This window comes from Dasypus novemcinctus, chromosome 15, assembly GCF_030445035.2.
Source record: "Dasypus novemcinctus isolate mDasNov1 chromosome 15, mDasNov1.1.hap2, whole genome shotgun sequence".
NCBI classification, from domain to species: Eukaryota; Metazoa; Chordata; class Mammalia; order Cingulata; family Dasypodidae; genus Dasypus; species Dasypus novemcinctus.
In genome coordinates, this window is record NC_080687.1 from 50,984,884 (window position 1) to 51,003,528 (window position 18,645).

Here is an 18,645-nt window from a genome sequence, read left to right on the forward strand (position 1 = left end):
TGCCTAGGAACTCATAAATCAGATTTGGAGTTCACCTGTTACAAAGTGGGCATTGGTGAAAGGTAGCTTAAAAGTGAGTTTTAACTTTTAATATTTTGCAATTGAATTTGATATATATAAGAAATTATAAGTGAAATCAGTTTAACTTCTGGAAATGTGGAAAAACTTAGCAACATTAATGTTACTAATAAAATAGTTTCAGTTTTTTAGTTAATAAACAAAAATGCCCAATTTTTTTGAAGTAAAAACTTGCTAGAAACTCTAAGTAAAAGTTAAAACAAAATTATTATGTAGATGCCTTTATATTATAAAGCAGCAAAAGGATAATATCTGAAATTGTAACTGGGTGGATTTAGCCTAGATCTATTGTAATGGTAATCTTAGATGAATTTACTTTTGTTTATGCTTACTTCAAGACTAGGCCTCACCCTTTTGTATGCTTCCTATACTAATGATAATTCTAAACTGAATTTACCTTTGATTATTGTTATTTTGTGTCTAGCTTTGCCCTTAGACTAGAGCTATTGTGATGGTAATTCTAAATTTAGCCTGACTTTGCTTATGGTTGTTTCGGAATTGGCCTCAGGATTGTAATGGTTACTATTCTATTCTCCCCTGTTTGCATCCATGACTCTGGGAAAGACAAATTTGAGACACCCCTGTTTCTGGTCCTTTCACTGGAGTTAATAAACCAACTTACCTTCCTGATTACCTCGTGAGACCCCATCACATTTGAGCAAATTGCTGCCTGGTGGAATCCTTGGCCCTTGGGGTTGGACATCCACTCTTCCTGTTGTTGTAGAATTTGAGAGAAGTTCAATTATTTGAGTATACAGAGGCCAGGACTCAAGAATGATTTTGAGAAGGAAAAATGGTTTATTGACGGCAGGCCGGACTCGGGAGCTTTCTGTTTGAATCCGGAACCCTGAACAAGATTTTCAAACGTCTTTTATACAGAGAGGAGAGGCCAAATGGTCCCTTTGTTTCAGTTCTCAATAGGCTTCAATTAGCATATATCTTCCACATCTTAGGTAAGCTTTTAGCATGGACTCCAGATATTCTAGATAAGCTTTTAGCGTATTTACTTTTTGCATTTCCCCTAAATACTTAAAGTTTATAGCCCTTGCATTGTTAAACATTTCCTGGGACTGGAGCCTGTTGCCATTTTCCCTAAGGGCAGGACTGCAGCCTCTTAGAGTTCCACACCCACAGCCTTCAGCTTAGGTTATCTCTGAAGAGACAAAGAGCCTTCCACCCATAGCCCACATCACTGTCAGTCCTGTTATATTCAAGGACTGGGGAGTGGAGGACTTCCCACCTTGAGCATCAAGGATCCTGAAAACAGCAGGTCATGGAAGAAACCAGTTTTCTCAGAAACTTCAATAACCTCAGTAAGTATACACTGGATTTGGTGTTGTTCATCTGAGGTCTATCAGTAGAAAGGGGAAATAAGCAAAGCTCTGAAGTAAAGGAAAATATTGTAGATTTTATTTCAAAGTGTTAGGAACAATTTGGTTATAAACCAACGATTAAAAAGAATGAAATTCTTGTGTGAAACTGCATGGTGTCAGTGCAGGTTAAAATGATCATAAATAGCCTTCATAGAAAAATTTTTAATATAATATTATTTTACAGTTATACTTATTTTCATAAGAGATTATAATATTAGTGAGTTATGAGTTTATGTGTCCAATGCTCTATTTGTATCTGCCTATTTGCTCAGTGTATATTTTTTTTCTTTCAGTGTATATTTTCATACATCCAAATGGTAATATCAAATTAACAAATGGAAATTCTTAAAAGAGCTCAATTTAAATTGTTAAAAAGTTAAATAAGTGCTTCTGTATGTAAATGAATATTCCTGGATTCCAAATTAGAGAGGTTAAACAAGATGGAAAGGTCATATAGAATTCTGAATATAAAAACTATTGGAAGAAGAAAAACTTTTTACTTAGTACCTTGACCTAACCAGCCTCCAGGGCCTCTTTCTCTTTGCAAGAGCTATGGGGGAAGGGCTAGGTGTGATGAGATAGGTAAATGTTAGTTTAGCTTAAAACTCTGTCTTCTAGGTTGGGGACTAAAAGTCATAGTTTGTCCTGTAATTCCCCAATTAATACTTTTTAACAGTCTTAAAATGAGGGTAATTAACACTCCAATTACCAAATTTCAGTAAGAAAAGGAAAAGTCCTTGAAAGCTATGTAACGATTTTTTAAAAAATTATGATTAAAACAAATTAAGCAATTCTAGTATATTCCAGAACCTAGAAGTCAGTATGCTTTTAAGGTTATTCAAATTTTAAAATTTATTAAATAAAATAAAATAAAATAAAAGAGGTTTTAGCCTCCTGTGAAGGAAGGAAAAAGAATATTTCTTGAACCAACTATAATTGTTTCAATTTTATTCATTTTGGGTATAATCTCCCTAGGTTTATAGAATACTGATAAAACAAATTTATATTATGTGTATTAAATCTAAGATGATAAAAATATGTAAATTTGTATTTAATGAAAATTAAGTTAACAAAGAAAATGTAGATCTGACCTAAAGTGAAATGACTAGCTTTCACATAACAGTATTAGGAAAGTAAGACAACACTTTAAAGGATGAAGTATATTTCATTGGTTGCTAATTGTAATTTAATAAGTTATTTAAAGGTAAATGAAACTAGTCTATGTGGTTAAGGTTGGTTATAGGAAGTTTGTAAAAGCATTATCTAAACTAAAGGTCTTCAATGACTCATTCCAGGAAGTCTTCATTAAATAGAACCTAAATTGATATTTATAAAAAAAAGTTACTTTTTAACAGGGATCCTTTCAGAGGCCACCTCAGTCTGCATATTAAAGTGGTGGTAGGGGGAATATAATCTTGATTCCTTTGGAAATCTTAGGTTTTCAAAACATAATTGAGAAAGTAGTTTTTCCTGCATTGCTAAATTAAAATACCTGTAAATTAATGTAATCTTGGTGAAGGTATAAAAGTAAAAAGTAAATAGCTAAAAATAGTTAAGTTCATTTGATTTGTTATAAACTACATTGGAAGAATTTAGAAAGTGTTTAAAAATTAAAACATACTTCAGAGTTGTAATATTCTTTTATGCATTCACACCAGGCCTCTAGTACCCCGCATGGTGCATATCCATTTGAGTTATTAGCTAGATTGGTAACTATGACCACTAAAACAATGAGAGTATCCACATCTTTGGACATACTCCTGAAGTAGATGGAAAGTATGTTATTCTTTCAGACTCCTGTGGCAGCTGGCAATGGCTTTATATTGATCGATATACAATGAATACTTCCTCCAAACTGACTCTGTTTCATAGTGCCAAAGGGCATGATGCATCAGGCCAATAAAACACTGGAGCATCTCTCTAAGGTCAATGGTGCTGCAGCATGCTAACTGTATGAAGGTCATAACAAGTGGAGCAACAATTACCAGCATGATATGAATAGAACTTTAAAAAACACAATTAATTAAGTAGATGTGGCTCAAGCAATTGGGTTCCCATCTAGCATGGGAGGTCCTGGGTTCAGTTCCCTGGGCCTCCTGGTGAAGGCAAGCTGATTTGCACAAAAAGCTGGTGCAAAAAGACAATGCAACAAAAAAGAGACCCAGAGGAAAGACAATGCGAGACTCATTAAAACTGGAGCTGAGTTTGCTCAAGCAATTGAGTGACTTTCTCCCACATCAGAAATTCCCGGGATTGGTTCTTGGTGCCTCCTAAAGAGAAGATGAGCAGAGAAGACAAGCAGACACAGAAGAACACACAGCAAATGGACACAGAGAGAAGATAGCAAGTACAAGTGACAAGGGAGGGATAAATAAATAAATAAAAATAAAGAACCTAGCACCCAGAGAGTTCTGCTCACACTGTTATATGTGAAACTCAGAAAAGAAGTAATAACATCTTTTTCCACCTAACCAGTGAGGACTGAACAAATTGACCCTAACTTCTTCCCTGACAACTGAAGCCACAAGGCAAGAAGACCTTCCCATTTCATCCATGCTGAAATTCCAGCCCCACATCACGGGGCATGCCTCTTCATTAGTAAGAGTGCGCGAACTCCTGTCTTCAGTGTGTATTTTTGGTCTAAGTTAAATGCTTTGCTTGCTTACTTAATTGGTGGTGTGTCCCTTGAATTCTTTCTTGTGATGTAACCAAGGACCTAGAAACTTCTGGGAACAGTGGTGTCTCAGGAATTGGCTTTAAAGATACATCAGGAGAGAAGAACCAGCTTTTGCTGGAATTATCTTCCCTTTTCACTTATCCAGTTTTAAATAAAAGGGGGTAAAAACAATTTTCTCTTTTGTTTTTATATTTGTTTTGAGTAAATCAGATTTTGCCACCTTTTTGTAGGTTCCCAATTTTCTGAATTTGACCATTCCTTTAAATCAAATAATCTAGGGAACTACTGTTAACTTATGGTATTAAAAAAAAAAAAAAAAAAAAGATAAAGAGTAAAAACTGAAAAGAAAATTAGTATATAAGTTTCCACAGACTATCTCAGGGAAAATTCATCTCTCTCTCGATGTCTACATATATTTAATTGCTGTAAAACAAAGTGAAATACTATAGCAATTATGAAACAGGTAATAAAGGTAGCTATAGTGAATTCATATTATTTATTCAGCAGTGAAATAGGCAATGGAAAAGGTAAGCATAAATTATAAAACATTGCCTCAGCACCATAAAACTGAGAATTTTAGATTATAGTAGGTAGAATTAATGTTCATATGTTCCTAGAGTATCTTTTGTATGGACTTAAGTTTTTTTTTTTTTTTTTTTTTTTTTTTTTTAAAGATTTATTTTTATTTATTTAATTCCCCTCCCCTCCCCCGGTTGTCTGTTTTCTGTGTCTTTTTGCTGCGTCTTGTTGTCTTGTTTCTTTGTCCGCTTCTGTTGTCGTCAGCGGCACGGGAAGTGTGGGCGGCGCCATTCCTCGGCAGGCTGCTCCCTCCTTCGCGCTGGGCGGCTCTCCTTACGGGTGCACTCCTTGCGCGTGGGGCTCCCCTATGCGCGGGACACCCCTGTGTGGCACGGCACTCCTTGCGCGCATCAGCACTGCACATGGGCCAGCTCCACACGGGTCAAGGAGGCCCGGGGCTTGAACCGCGGACCTCCCATGTGGTAGACGGACGCCCTAACCACGGGGCCAAAGTCCGTTTCCTGGACTTAAGTTTTTAAGAAACCCTGATCTTGTTAGTTAAAATCTCTGTAATGTCTGCTAGGATTCTATAGAATATAGAAAACTCTTAAATAGATTTCCTCCTTTTAATTTTAAATATAAAATAATAAATTTGGGGCAAAAGTTCTTCCACATAAATAATCATTTTATTGAGAAAGCTTTGAATAAATATAGAAACAATCTTAAGGACACAGATTCTGAAACTATGTCATTCTTTTATAAATTTTGCTTTCTATGATATGATCTAATAGGTAGTGATCATTCACATCTGATTTATTTTGTGGCTGTTAGTCTAGACACAACAACATTTCATGTCTTACCTTTCAAAATATTATTTTCCCACTAATGGGAATAAACACAATATTTGCCTTATATTTTCCCTGAAGTAATAAAGTTAGGAATTCTTATTAAAAATATCATTTTAATAAATTGAAATGTCCATACCTATAATTAGCAGTATTAAAATTATATTAAACTGATATTTCATGACAAATAGTATGAAATCAACAAGCAAGTAATAAAACATTAAAAATTAAAAGTTATACATTATAGACTTCTACATAGCCATATACTTATTATCTTAATTGTTCTAATTATGCAATAGAGATTTCCTAAAAGAAAAAAAATTGTTACTTATTTTTGCTTAATACTTAGATGACTTTTACAGAGAAAATGAATGCTAGATTAATATAGACAAAGTTAAAGCTTATAACTTTAAAGCTTATAAAGTGAAGGAAAAGGAATACTTTGTGTGTATCTGTATGTGTTTGTAATGCCAAAGGAAACTGAACTACACATTGAAAATAAAATTAACAATAGGAGCTTTTTAGTTAGAAAGAGGCTATGATCTAATACTGCTGTTAGGCTGACAATTTGCCACTCCCACATTCTCTTCTCCTATGGCATTGAAATACCCATAGGGATTTGAAATGAAGGGGACAAAAGCACTGAAGGAAATTGAGATTGAACTAGTGCTTCATTCAAGTGTCCCAGGAGTTGGTCTTAGGTGGTTGATGACCACAGGTGTCACTTCTGGTCAATAAATTCAGTTACATAATTCAAGTTGTTCTACTTAGTGTCACCATTTTTCCTATAATTGTTGTTTATAATTCTATCTTTCCAGAAATTCAGAGCTACTCTCCAAAACTTGCTACTCCTTGTGTTAGTGGTATTGTCTATCCAACGAATGAAGGTGAACAAAGAAAAACAAAATATATTTAAGGATTAGTTTCTTGTTGTTCTATGATTGTTGTCTATGATCAAATTATTTATTTCTTGTCCTGTGATGAAATCATTTATTTCTACTTTTTTGTCTTTTTGATTCAGTTACGAATATTGAAATTCATGCTTTAATCTGGGTATTTTCATCTTTATATCTTTTTGATTATTAAAAAGGCTTACTTCAGCCTCAGCAGACTTGCAACTCCTACCCTCTGGTTTATTGGACTTACCCCAGCCAGTTAACAGGGAGGTGAAGAAGGTCAACCACCACACCGGGGAACCAAGAGTGCCTACAACTGCAAGCAGGAGGATTGCATCCATCATCCATGTGGAATCTAAGCCCCCTCTCGAAATAGAGGTGGAGTGGACATAACAATCCCAAGGTCCACAGGATGGAGGAATAGAGTATGGACTAAAATGGAGTTACTGATATTCTACTATGGAACTATTGTGATTAGTAATGGAAGAAATTGTAGCATTGATGTGGAGAAAGTGGCCATTGTAGCTGCTGAGGGTAGGGAGAGGGAAGAAGAGATATGATGTGGGGATATTTTCAGGATTTGGAGTTGTCCTGGGTGGTACTTCAGGGACAAGTGCTGGACATTGTATGTCCTGCCATGGCCCACTGAGTGGACCGGGGGAGAATGTAAACTACAATATAAGCCATTATCCATGTGGAGCAGCAGTGCTCCAAAATGTATTATATTCACCAAATGCAATGAATGTGCCACAATGAGCAAAGAGGTTGTTGATGTAGGAGGAGTGGGGTGAGGGTGGTGGGGGTATATGGGGACCTCTTTTACTTTTTGAATGCAACATTTTTAAAAAATAGAGAAAAAAAGGAAAGAAAACTTTAAAAAAAGCTTTCCTTCCATCACCTGAAAAGCCCTGTCTCTGTGCCTGCCTTAATATTAACTTATTTAGAAATATTTGACTTCATACTATACCTATGACACCAAGTACATAAACAGTCTATGATTAAATGGAGGTAAGAGCTGGTCATAGATGTGATGGTGGATGGTGTATATAGTATAGTGTTTAAGACTGAGTATTTTGTAGGTAGACTGCATGAAATGAAATCCTGGCTGCACCACTCCTGATGTGATTGGACTTGAGCAAATTTCTTGCCCTCATTGTGCCTCAGTTTCTTCATCTGTAAAATGACTAAGTTAACAATGCCTACATTTTGGACTATATGAGAATTAAGTATTAACTCAACATATTAGCATGTGAATTTCTTAGGTAAATGTTCATCACAGATTAAATTCTCTGGAAGCAATGTCAAATAACTTGAGAAAAATATTTATGGTCTAATCATCAACATTTCATTTTGTAATAACTGGCACATAAAAGAATCCTCATGAAATTTAGAAGTAATTATGGATCTTGGGATATAAATATCTAGAACTAATGGAGATGACCTAATATATCCATATTTGTAGATTTATGAATTATACTAAAAGAATATAGAAGTATAAAGTAAAATACAAGGAGTCCCTTGAAGTTCACCATGAGGAAAATATATAACGTTGTATGATTCATGTAAGAAGAAAAGCATGAAAGAATTCCCAAGCTGATAATTACATGCTCATTGACTTTTACAGAAGGAAAACAATACTGAATATACTCATTCAGTTCATTTCACACATTTTTCCTGGATATTTGTTATAGTCCAGAATCTGTATCTAGATATTCATTTATAAACAGGAGACAAGGTACATGCCCTCACAGTGCACAAATTCAAATAAGGAAATAGGCAGTGTATAAGTGAATAAGCAAATAAATAGTACAATACTGCATCCAATACCAAAAGTGTTTTAAAGAAAATAAAATGGGTTAAATAAATAGATTGATAGTGGTGGTGTGGTGTGTTAAGAGAGTTTGAGAGGTTTTAAGAGAGAAACTATTTAAAATTTAGTGGTTATGGCAGATCTTTCTTAAGAGGTTATGTTTGAGCAGGTGCAAATGCAATGGGGTGAATCATGTGCCACCTAGGTCCACAATGGTACTGCTAAGGGTTAAGCCAAAGTGAACAGTTACACATTTCTAAGACTCTGTCTTATATAAGAAAAATAGAACATCTCTGTCTAATCCAGTGTCAAACTCGTTTTCTAATATTAATGCTTGTAGTCAAATATTTACAATGACTTAATAATTACAAGACTTAAAGAAAAAAAAGGAAAAGAAAAAAAAGAGGACAGAAAGTATAACCAAATAGAAGGAAATATTCCGGAATTGAAGAAAGAGGCAAATCTTCAGATTCAAAGAAACTGTTATTTAAGAGCCTAAATGAGTTAATAGAAAGAAAGAGGAAAAGAAGAAAGAGAGAAAGAAAAGAAAAGAAGAAAAATGAAATGAAAAGAGAAAAGAAATGAAAAGAAAAGAAGAAAAGAAAAGAAAAGAAAAGAAAAGAAAAGAAAAGAAAAGAAAAGAAAAGAAAAGAAAAGAAAAGAAAAGAAAAGAAAAGAAAAGAAAAGGTCTCATTTTACCTAGGCATATTGTTCTAAAAATTTAGGACTCAAAATTAAAGCAAAACATAAAAATTATAGGAGTCTGTGACAAAGTTAACTGTAAAAGAATTATAATTCAAATGGGTAGTAATACATAATGGAAAAAAAAGCCTTCCAACTTACGAACAAAAATAATTTTGGATTTAAAATTCAAAAATAAATTTTAACAATAAGCCTAATACAAACATTTTCTAGATCTGTTAAAACTCAAGTTTATCACTTGATAACATTATCAGAAATAATTAAGACTGAATTTTTACAACAATTTTTAAAAATCAAGAAAGTGAAAGATACATGCTATAAGTTAACAAAGGTAAAACTTACAGGTTAGTCCAAGTAAATGTTGAATTATAATGTGAAAACCATTACTAATTGTGCTAGTTTCAAATTATTTATAAATCCCAAAAAGAAAAAGATGATGTTTTTAAACTAATCTATTCCTGTGGGTGTGATATTCTTTGATTGCTTTAAATTCAGTGAGGGTCCTTTGATTAGATTTCTTGACAAGATTGCTTTTGAGTCTTTGATTGGACAATGTCAGTGAACCATGATTCATGTAGATTGGACAATGTCAGTGAGCCATGATTCATGTCAAGTATCCACCTTCTTGCTTGGTATGATAAAAATGGAGACACAGAGAAAGAGACACCGGAAACGATCACTGCCATTTTAAATCCTGCCATGCAAGAGATGTTTTGTCCACAGTTGAGCTGCAAAAAAAGAAATCCTTGAGAGGCTCAAAGAGCTGAGGCCTAGGGAGAGAGAGCAGACACCCGCTAAGAGACAAACACTATTGCAGGTTTGCCTACAGCTCCAGAAAGATAGAGACCTCTGCAGAGATCAGCAGCCATCTTGCTTTGCCATGTGTTATCTCACTTCAGTGAGAAAGCACCTCTTACGGTGCCGGGATTTGGACTTCTCACAGCCTTGGAACTGTAAGCTTTTACCCCAAATAAATCCATTTTGAAAAAAAACAAGCCATTCCTGGTACTTTGCTTTAGCAACTTTTTGGCAAATTAAGACAATAGTATTCTAATAATAAGCAGTAGAAACTAAAATCCACATTTCAACAGCAGAATTTTTTATGCAGTGAATTTGGGGGGAAGAAAGGCAAGGTTGCTCGATGTGAAAAAGCACTATTTTTCTTGTGTTATGAAGAAAAAAATATTGACTTACATAATATAGATGTTAATTGAAAATTGTATTTTACCAAACTATTAACATGGATGTAATCAGTCTCTAGAAAAATAGAAGATAATTGTCTATATCATAAAACAAAGAATAATAAAATTAGATCAAATTAAAAAATCAATCAAATATGCAGGAAAGGATCTTTAAAAAATTAATACAATAATTTAAGTATGCTGACAGGAATTAGTACATCCTATCCACATTTATAGTAAATATGATTGAAATAGCCTTACCTGTTAGAATATAAAGATCTAAGATTGGGTTAAAAATAATTTCAACTCCCCCAAAAAACCACCACATAATCAGGGAACTTTTTTTCTTTTGAAAATGATTAAAAAGATCACTTTCTCAAATCCTAACAAATGTAGAATGGTTGTGGAAATTAGTATTAACAAAGGAAAATTGCATAAAAATATACTTTAAATGAGATAAATCAGCATATTTTAAGCAGCTGAAACATTGCTAACTAGATCCCAGTCAAAATAATTACATAGCAGCAAACATCATTATACTAACTGTAAAAGGTAAAAAGCTACCAAGAAGAAAAAAACAATAAAAGGAAATGTTAAAGATTTCCAATAAAATTAAGCAGACGATATCTGTGTGTGCTTGCAAATGTGCACAGAAATATGTAAAGATATTCAGTTACAAACAAAGATACATGCTTCCAAAGTAATGGGCAATACTGCGTAAAGTAATAATTCATGTTCAATTATGAATTCTTACAAATAAGGAAGAGGAAACATAAGCTTAGCGAAATAAGCATAATTCATTTCATTAACAAAATACAGGAGAAAAATCTTAAGGTCATCTTAATGACTACTTGAGAACTAATATTCAACAGCAATTTCTGAATAACAACTTGGTTAGCTAGAAATAGAAGGAAACAATATTAACTAGATAAAGAATAGCTACCAGAAACCTGGAAAAAATATAACTAATCATGAGATATTGAACCCATTTTTATTTCAAAAATGTAAATAAGGGTCCTGCTACTCTTCTCCATTGTACACATTTTTAAAATAAATATATGAACACTAAGAGGCTGTAAATACACCAATAAAGAGATCATTAATTAAATCTGTTATTCTTATTTTATATGTAAGATTTGTAATGTTATCTACTGAATAAATGCTAGATTAAATATGAAAGTTGAATAACATATGCAGACACCAACTTATGACATCTAAATAATTTTCCTATTTACAGGTTGACCTTATAATTTATTTTGCAAACTGAGACACTTTTAAGAGTAAATGGGAACTCTTAATAATTACACTAGAATAACAGGCATAAATTGGGAATACCCCAAGCAAATTTGGAGGAATAGTCATATACCTCCAAACATATCTAATTTAATATTTTTATTTAAAATTTGATTTAAAAAAAAACTCTGTTTATAAATATAAGAAATATGAATGATCTAGATAAAGATTGTTGTAATGAGAGAAATCCACATAAATGAGGGATATAAAATAACCCTGGAGAGGAAAATTCAATTATGTGATAATGCCAATTTCCCAAGTTAATTAACCTGCAAAATTAATGTGATCCCAATAAAAATCCAAAAGCTATCTGTTATCTATCTATCTATCTATCTATCTATCTATCTATCTATCTATCCCAACAGATTGATTTTTGAAGTTATCTTGAGGATAAATTGTTCAAGTTACAAGGAAATCTTCTCCAAGAGAACCCGAGAAAAAGGACTTTCCTAATCAGTTTCTGAACTACATTATAAAACAAAATTGTAGCTAAAATAACATTGTGGTAGGATGAATAATGGCTTTCCAAAGACCTCTGAGTCCTAACCCCCTAACCTGAGAATGTTACTCTATATGACAAAAGGCAGAAATTACTAAATTAAGGATTTTTAAAAATTAACAACTGTATTTCAAATTCATAGGCATGAAAGAACAGAAAATAACAACTCAGTAAGCTATGGACACATTGGAGGGATTCAACGAAATGGATAAAGAGCCAAGAAAGCAGGTTATTCTATGGGAAACATTATTGTTAATAAAACACTTTTATAAAGCAAAATAAAAGTTTATCTTTATACAATGGTGATATGCCTTTCCAATTATTAACATAAATATTTGCTATATAATATTCTTTTAGATATCAAGATACCAATGAAAGCTAATAAAAATTGTCAATTTAGGATAATTTGTTTTGTATGATCCAGAGTGATTAAATATACTCTGCCATGGGAGTGGGGGATAAATATTGAGGTGTTATTTTTACTCCATCAGAGCAGAAATCCCAATGGCTGAAATATTTGAGGTTGACATATAACTCTTCTTTGGAAAATGGTTTATAGTCAGAAACACATTCTCCCAACCACACTATATTATGACAGTAAATTGGACCTGTTAAAAATAATTAGTTCAATAGTTTCTGTTGCATTTCTTACAATTTATTTGATGAGATTTAAGCCTGATCTTGCTTAATTTTATATATTACATCACTCATTTTCTTGAAACAGCCCAAGTCATTTATTATATGAGAGTCAGAGAATAAGACTTATTTGGAGGTCAGAGCCTGCCGCCCTGCCCCCCATGCAGATTGTTCTGTTTTATGGAGTTGTAACCTCTCCTAATTAGACAGAAATCATAGGGATAGAATGTTGGCTGGCATAAACCCTTGGAAGAAAGTCTTCTCCATGTTTACCAGTATTAAGCATAGTTCAAAACAAAACGAAATCTGTGGCATGAGTGCACACATTTTAGCATATTTAAAGTTTGTAGAGATAATCTCAAAGACAGAAGGAAAAATAAAAATATGCAGATTTGTTTTTTGAATTCTGCTTTAGAACTTAACGGTCTCTTTGAAAAGATGTCAATTGTGACTTTTCTATAAACTATCTTTCAGCACTTGGAGCATATAAACTAAACTTGGGGATAACCTAGGTCACTTCATAGTGATTTTATTCAATTTTTATTTCAAGGACCAATAAGCATATATCCTGGCTTTTGAAAAATAACAAAAAAAAGCTAAGAACTAAAAAAGGCAAAAATAAAATATTTCTTCAATTCTTGTAAGGTGTATGATACTTTCCCAAGGCTGTTATAGCCTGGGAGGAGAAGTGAAGTTGGTTTGGAAATTGTAAAAGCTGGTGGTTCCAGTTTTCAGCAGCACTCCCTGACTTGCAAGATGAAGTCTTGCAAGCATTTCAGAATAGACGCATTTATTTTTCAGTAAGTCAGCAGTTCATAACAAATATCCACCTATGCACAGCCTTTAGGCTACATCTAAATTATTCATAAGTTTACTAACTTGCTGATAGCAAAGCTTTTCTGGTCCTGGGTTTCCAGAAGGAGCAAAGGCACAACTGTTCCCTCTTTAGATTGAAACCTCTTTTTAATTGACTTTGATATTTCATCAATAGCCAATTTCATAAAAAGACAAAAGAAAAAAAAAAAAAGAAAATTATATCACACAATCTTTGTGGGCCTAATACCAAGCCATATAGATTTCTTTTATTTTGTAAATAACAGGAATGTTGGAAGTTATAGATCTCATTTCTGGATGTAAAGTTTTAGAAAGAATTATTTGAAAACAGCAATAAAAGTATAAGTTTTAAATGGTTCAATGCCAGACCTTAGCTTCAGGAATCCTTATAAATATTCCCTTAAGTATCTTATTAAGGCAAACCATTTCCGTTTGTACAGTGTTCTAGATATAGTGGTTCTATTATTTTGTCTATTAACCACAATGATATGACCAATTACTTACAGTTCTAAGAAATATGTGACAGGTTTCTTTTTAACATCCACTATACCAAAAAAAGTTGGGGAGATAGAATTCCCCAAATTTTCACATTATTGGATATTAGAGAAGGAGGCAATAAGAAGAAACATTTTCACCTCGGTATCTCTGTTGCATTTTCTCTCCTGCAGGATTTCTCAACTTTGGTATCATGGACCTTTTCAGCCTAATAATTGAGGTTGTGGGGCTGCCCAGTGCTTTGCAGTATGTTGCTCCCCTGGCTTCTACTCATCGGATGCTAGTACCAGTCTTCCCCCCAACCCCCACAAAAATGCCTATAGACATTGACAAATATGTCTGGGAGGTTGGGTGTTAAAATAGTCTCAGGTGAGAACCATTAACCATAGTGAGTGTGAACGTAGAGGACAATAGTAACTCAAAGTAGAGAAAACAGTTGTATGCCCCTAAATTGCAGAATATATTGATTCTGCAATCCATCTGAAAAACAATATGGAAAATGAAATTATTTTTAGAATCATGATAGGGAATATATATAATCAAATTACAATTAATCACAGATCTTTGAGCCAACCCTCAAATAAACAGAAATAATATGTATATATAAAATAAATAAATTCTCTCCAAATGGTGTTTTTGTCATCTGGAAACAATTACAGCCAAATTGTTTGAAATGGAGTTCCTTTATCTTTCTTTTTTTTTAATTTAATTTTTTTAATTATCTCTTTTTTAAAGATATGTAGATCACCAAAAAAATGTTACATTAAAAAATATAAGAGGTTCCCATATGCCCCAACCCCCACCGCACCCCAACTCCTCCATCAACACCCTATTTCATCAGTGTGGCACATTCATTGGATTTGGTGAATACATTTGGAGCACTGCTGCACAGCATGGATTATACTTTACACTGTAGTTTACACTCTATCCCAGTACATTCAGTGGGCTATGGCAAGATATATAATGTCTAGCATCTGTCCCTGCAATATCATTTAGGACAACTCCGAGTCTCGAAAATGCCCCCTCATTGCATCTCTTCTTTTCTCTCTCTGCTCTCAGCAACTATCATGGCCACTGTCTCTACATCAATGATATAATTTCTTTTATTTCTAGAGTCACAACAGTTCTATAGGAGAATACCTGTAAGCCCACTCTAATCCATATTTTATTCCTCCATCCTGTGGACCCTGGTATGGTGATATCCACTTCACCTCTATACCAAGATGGGACTTAGATCCCACATGACTGATGGATGTGATTTTCCTACTTGAGTTGCAGGCACTCTCAGTTTCCTGGTGTTGGCCATCTTCACCTCCCTGCTAGCTGACCTGGGTACGTCCAGTGAACTGGAGAGTAGGTGTTGAGATTCTGCTGAGGCTCAAGGCCCAGGTGGCACATTGCCAGTCCAGGGATTCAAGTTTCCTGAGTATACACCAATCCCAGCACCACCTTATCTTTCTTTATTATTGTTATTTTTTAACTGCAGTGCTTCTGATGCCAGGGTGCCAAGTAAGAAACAGAAGGGAAAGCCAGGGCAATCCTTTGAGTTGGTCCATACTCAATGGATAGTGGATTATTGCCTGTGCTGTGATAAATGTCTATGAAATATCTTGTATTTATCCTTGAGCAAATATAAGAGAAGTATTCTCTGAACTGTTGAGGTTGCTTAGTTAATAGAGGTTCAAATCACATGTTGAGTAATAGTTAAGCAGAAATTTTTTTCCCAATCTACTCATTTGCAGAAGAGATTAAGGACCTCTCAAAAAATGTGTAAAACAGTAAAACACTGTTTCTGTAAACCTAAAGAAACTATGCCAGGGCTACAAGAAATATCAGTTGAATTATGTCTTGGACTACTATGCAAAAGATCTTTAGTTTTATGTGGAAATGCTTTTTATATGGTGCAGATCCAGAGTTAGATGCTCAGAGTCACATGTAACTCCCCACATTTAGAAATTCCTGCAGCATTGCTAATTTATTATTATGCAAGAATATGATATGGCTATGTAGGAGAAAGGAGAACAGTGCAAAAAGATATTACTTTGACATTTTGTTTTTATGTGATTAAAATATACCATAATAATAAAAAAGAAAAATGTGAATTAATAATTTGGATGTTTTCAACTTGCCTCAAAAATCTAGCCATGTGATTAATCAAGACTGCTACTTGTCATATTTTAGAGTACTTTAAATATAACTTTATATATGCTTTATGTCTTAATTTCTAAAATGGAATACATTAACAAAGATGTTAAAGTATTGCCTCCTCTTGCTAACCTTATTTTAAAGTGTGAATTTAATTTCATCTGGCTTTATATGAACTTTAATTATTTGAGATCTTTGTTTTCAAGTCTCATTCTTTTTGCTGAAGTAAGAGAATAAAATAATTTACAAATACTTTGCTCTAACTTTTCTAATTAGATGTTATTTTTTCATAGGTTTAGTATTCTTCTAGTATTAGTCCATTCTAGTGGCTTAGTCTTTACTTGAAATATACAAATATGCTTATTTTTCACTCTTTTTTAAAGTGCCATGACAGTTTCTTTAAATATAATATATTGGTCTGTTTTTTATTAGACTTCATGTATAAAATTATCAAAAGCATCTGCAATTTTATCTTTCTCCAACCAGTTTTTATAGCCTTATCTCCTGCCATTTCCTATTTGTCTTTTTATATGTTGTTTCCACTGGTAAATATCATACTTTTCTCAAATGTCACTTTTTTCTGCATTAAAAAAGCCCCTTCCTGAGGTCCCCACAGTTTCACTTTCATGCTTCCATTATATAATTCAAGGAATGGGTTTTCTTATTAAGTTTTGTCGAGCAAAAACTATATCTAAATAATTTTCTAGGTTTACTCTAAAACTCACATGACATGTGCACAGTGATCACTAAAACTTAAATCAATAATAGAATGAATAAATTGACTCTAGAAATGGCTCATAAAGTCACAGAGAGACTTGATACTTTTAGAGGTTTGATTCCAAAATAATAAGGATTCTTTAAATTCTATTGTTATGAGCTAAAATATATTATTGTAGGTAATGTCTAGGAGATTGAAGTCTGGCAGTGAGAAAGTAAAGGCAGAAATATCAAACTGAAGGCTATTGCCAAAATCTCAGCAAAATGTGATGAAGTCTTGAATTAGTTCAGTGATAAAGCAATGACAAAAAGGAGATAGAGAAATAGTGTGCATTTGTACATAACAGGCAGTCAATGGATATGTGATATTATTAATAGTGGCAATTAAGAAATAATAATTACGTGTATGCTTTTAGTGTTTAATATGACTCAGGTACAAATTAAGTGGCTTACTTGACTTCATTTAATCTCTGAGTTTTTAGGTAATAAACATCAGTAATATAATTTTATAAATGAAGAAACTAATATGTGTAGATAACAGGGATTATTAATGTTAGAGCTGGAATTTGAATCCAAGATTTATCTAACATCTAACACTTCTCCTGCAAGGATAGACTTTAGTATCCTTGCTGTTAAGAGAAGTCTTCTGTCGGCGGACTTGGCCCAGTGGTTAGGGCGTCCGTCTACCACATGGGAGGTCCGCGGTTCAAACCCCAGGCCTCCTTGACCCGTGTGGAGCTGGCCCATGCGCCGTGCGGATGTGCGCAAGGAGTGCCCCGCCACACGGGGGACAAGGAGAGCCCCATGTGCAAGGAGTGCACCCATTAGGAGAGCCGCCCAGCGTGAAAGAAAGTGCAGCCAGCCCAGGAATGGTGCTGCACACATGGAGAGCTGACACAACAAAAAGAAACACAGATTCCCATGCTGCTGATAACAACAGAAATGGACAAAGAAGATGCACCAAACAGACAAAGAGAACAGACAACCGGGGTGTGGGGGGGGGGGGAGGGGAGAGAGAGAAATAAATAAATAAATAAATCTTTAAAAAAAAAAAAAAAGAGAAGTCTTCCTAGAGAGGAACATCCAGGGCAGACTAACTCCTGTCACAACCAACCATTTGATATCCTAGCCACTGCAGCAGTCTGAAATGCATGACCCTACCAGATCGCAGTGAGGAGGGTTAATTGGAAGACAATAAATTATGATTTTCGTATATATAATATAGGTGTGTGAAATAGAAGTTGAGCAGCCCAGCCACAAAGTCAGCACCAGAGACTAGTCTGAACGTTCTTGTTGTAGTAGTTTGGTATTATCAGTAATTATTTATTTATTGTATGGTATGCTGTTGCGGTTGAATAAAATTCCCCACAAAAGCCATTCATAGGTGCCAACTCCTGGTGCTGTGGATGTGAACCCATTTGTATATCAGATCTTCAAAGATGTTACTAGTTAAGGTATTACTTAACTAGTAAGGTATTACAAGTTAATCAACTGAATGAGAGTGTGTATGTGTCTTAATCCAATATAACTGAAGCCCTTATAAGAAAAGGAAATTGGGCATGGAAGAGAAGCCAGAGAGGGTAGCAGAAGCTTGAAATCAACAGAAACTGGGATAAACAGGAGACTTGCCATGTGCATTGCCAGTTGACAAAAAAGCCAAGGTCCAAGGAACACCAACAGCTAGCCACAGAATGCAACTCTATTCTGGCAGAAAGCATCACCTTACACATATCTATCTATTTCTCTCTCTCTCTCTCTCTCTCTCTCTCTCTCTCTCTCTCTCTCTCTATCCACACATATAAAGATTTATTTTAAGGAATTGGCTCATATGATAACTGGGGCAGGCAAGTCTGATATCCTTACAGCAGACTGGCAGACGCTGGAAAATCAGACAGCAATGATGCTGTATTCTTGAGGAATGAAGGAGAATTTCTTTTCTCTAGGA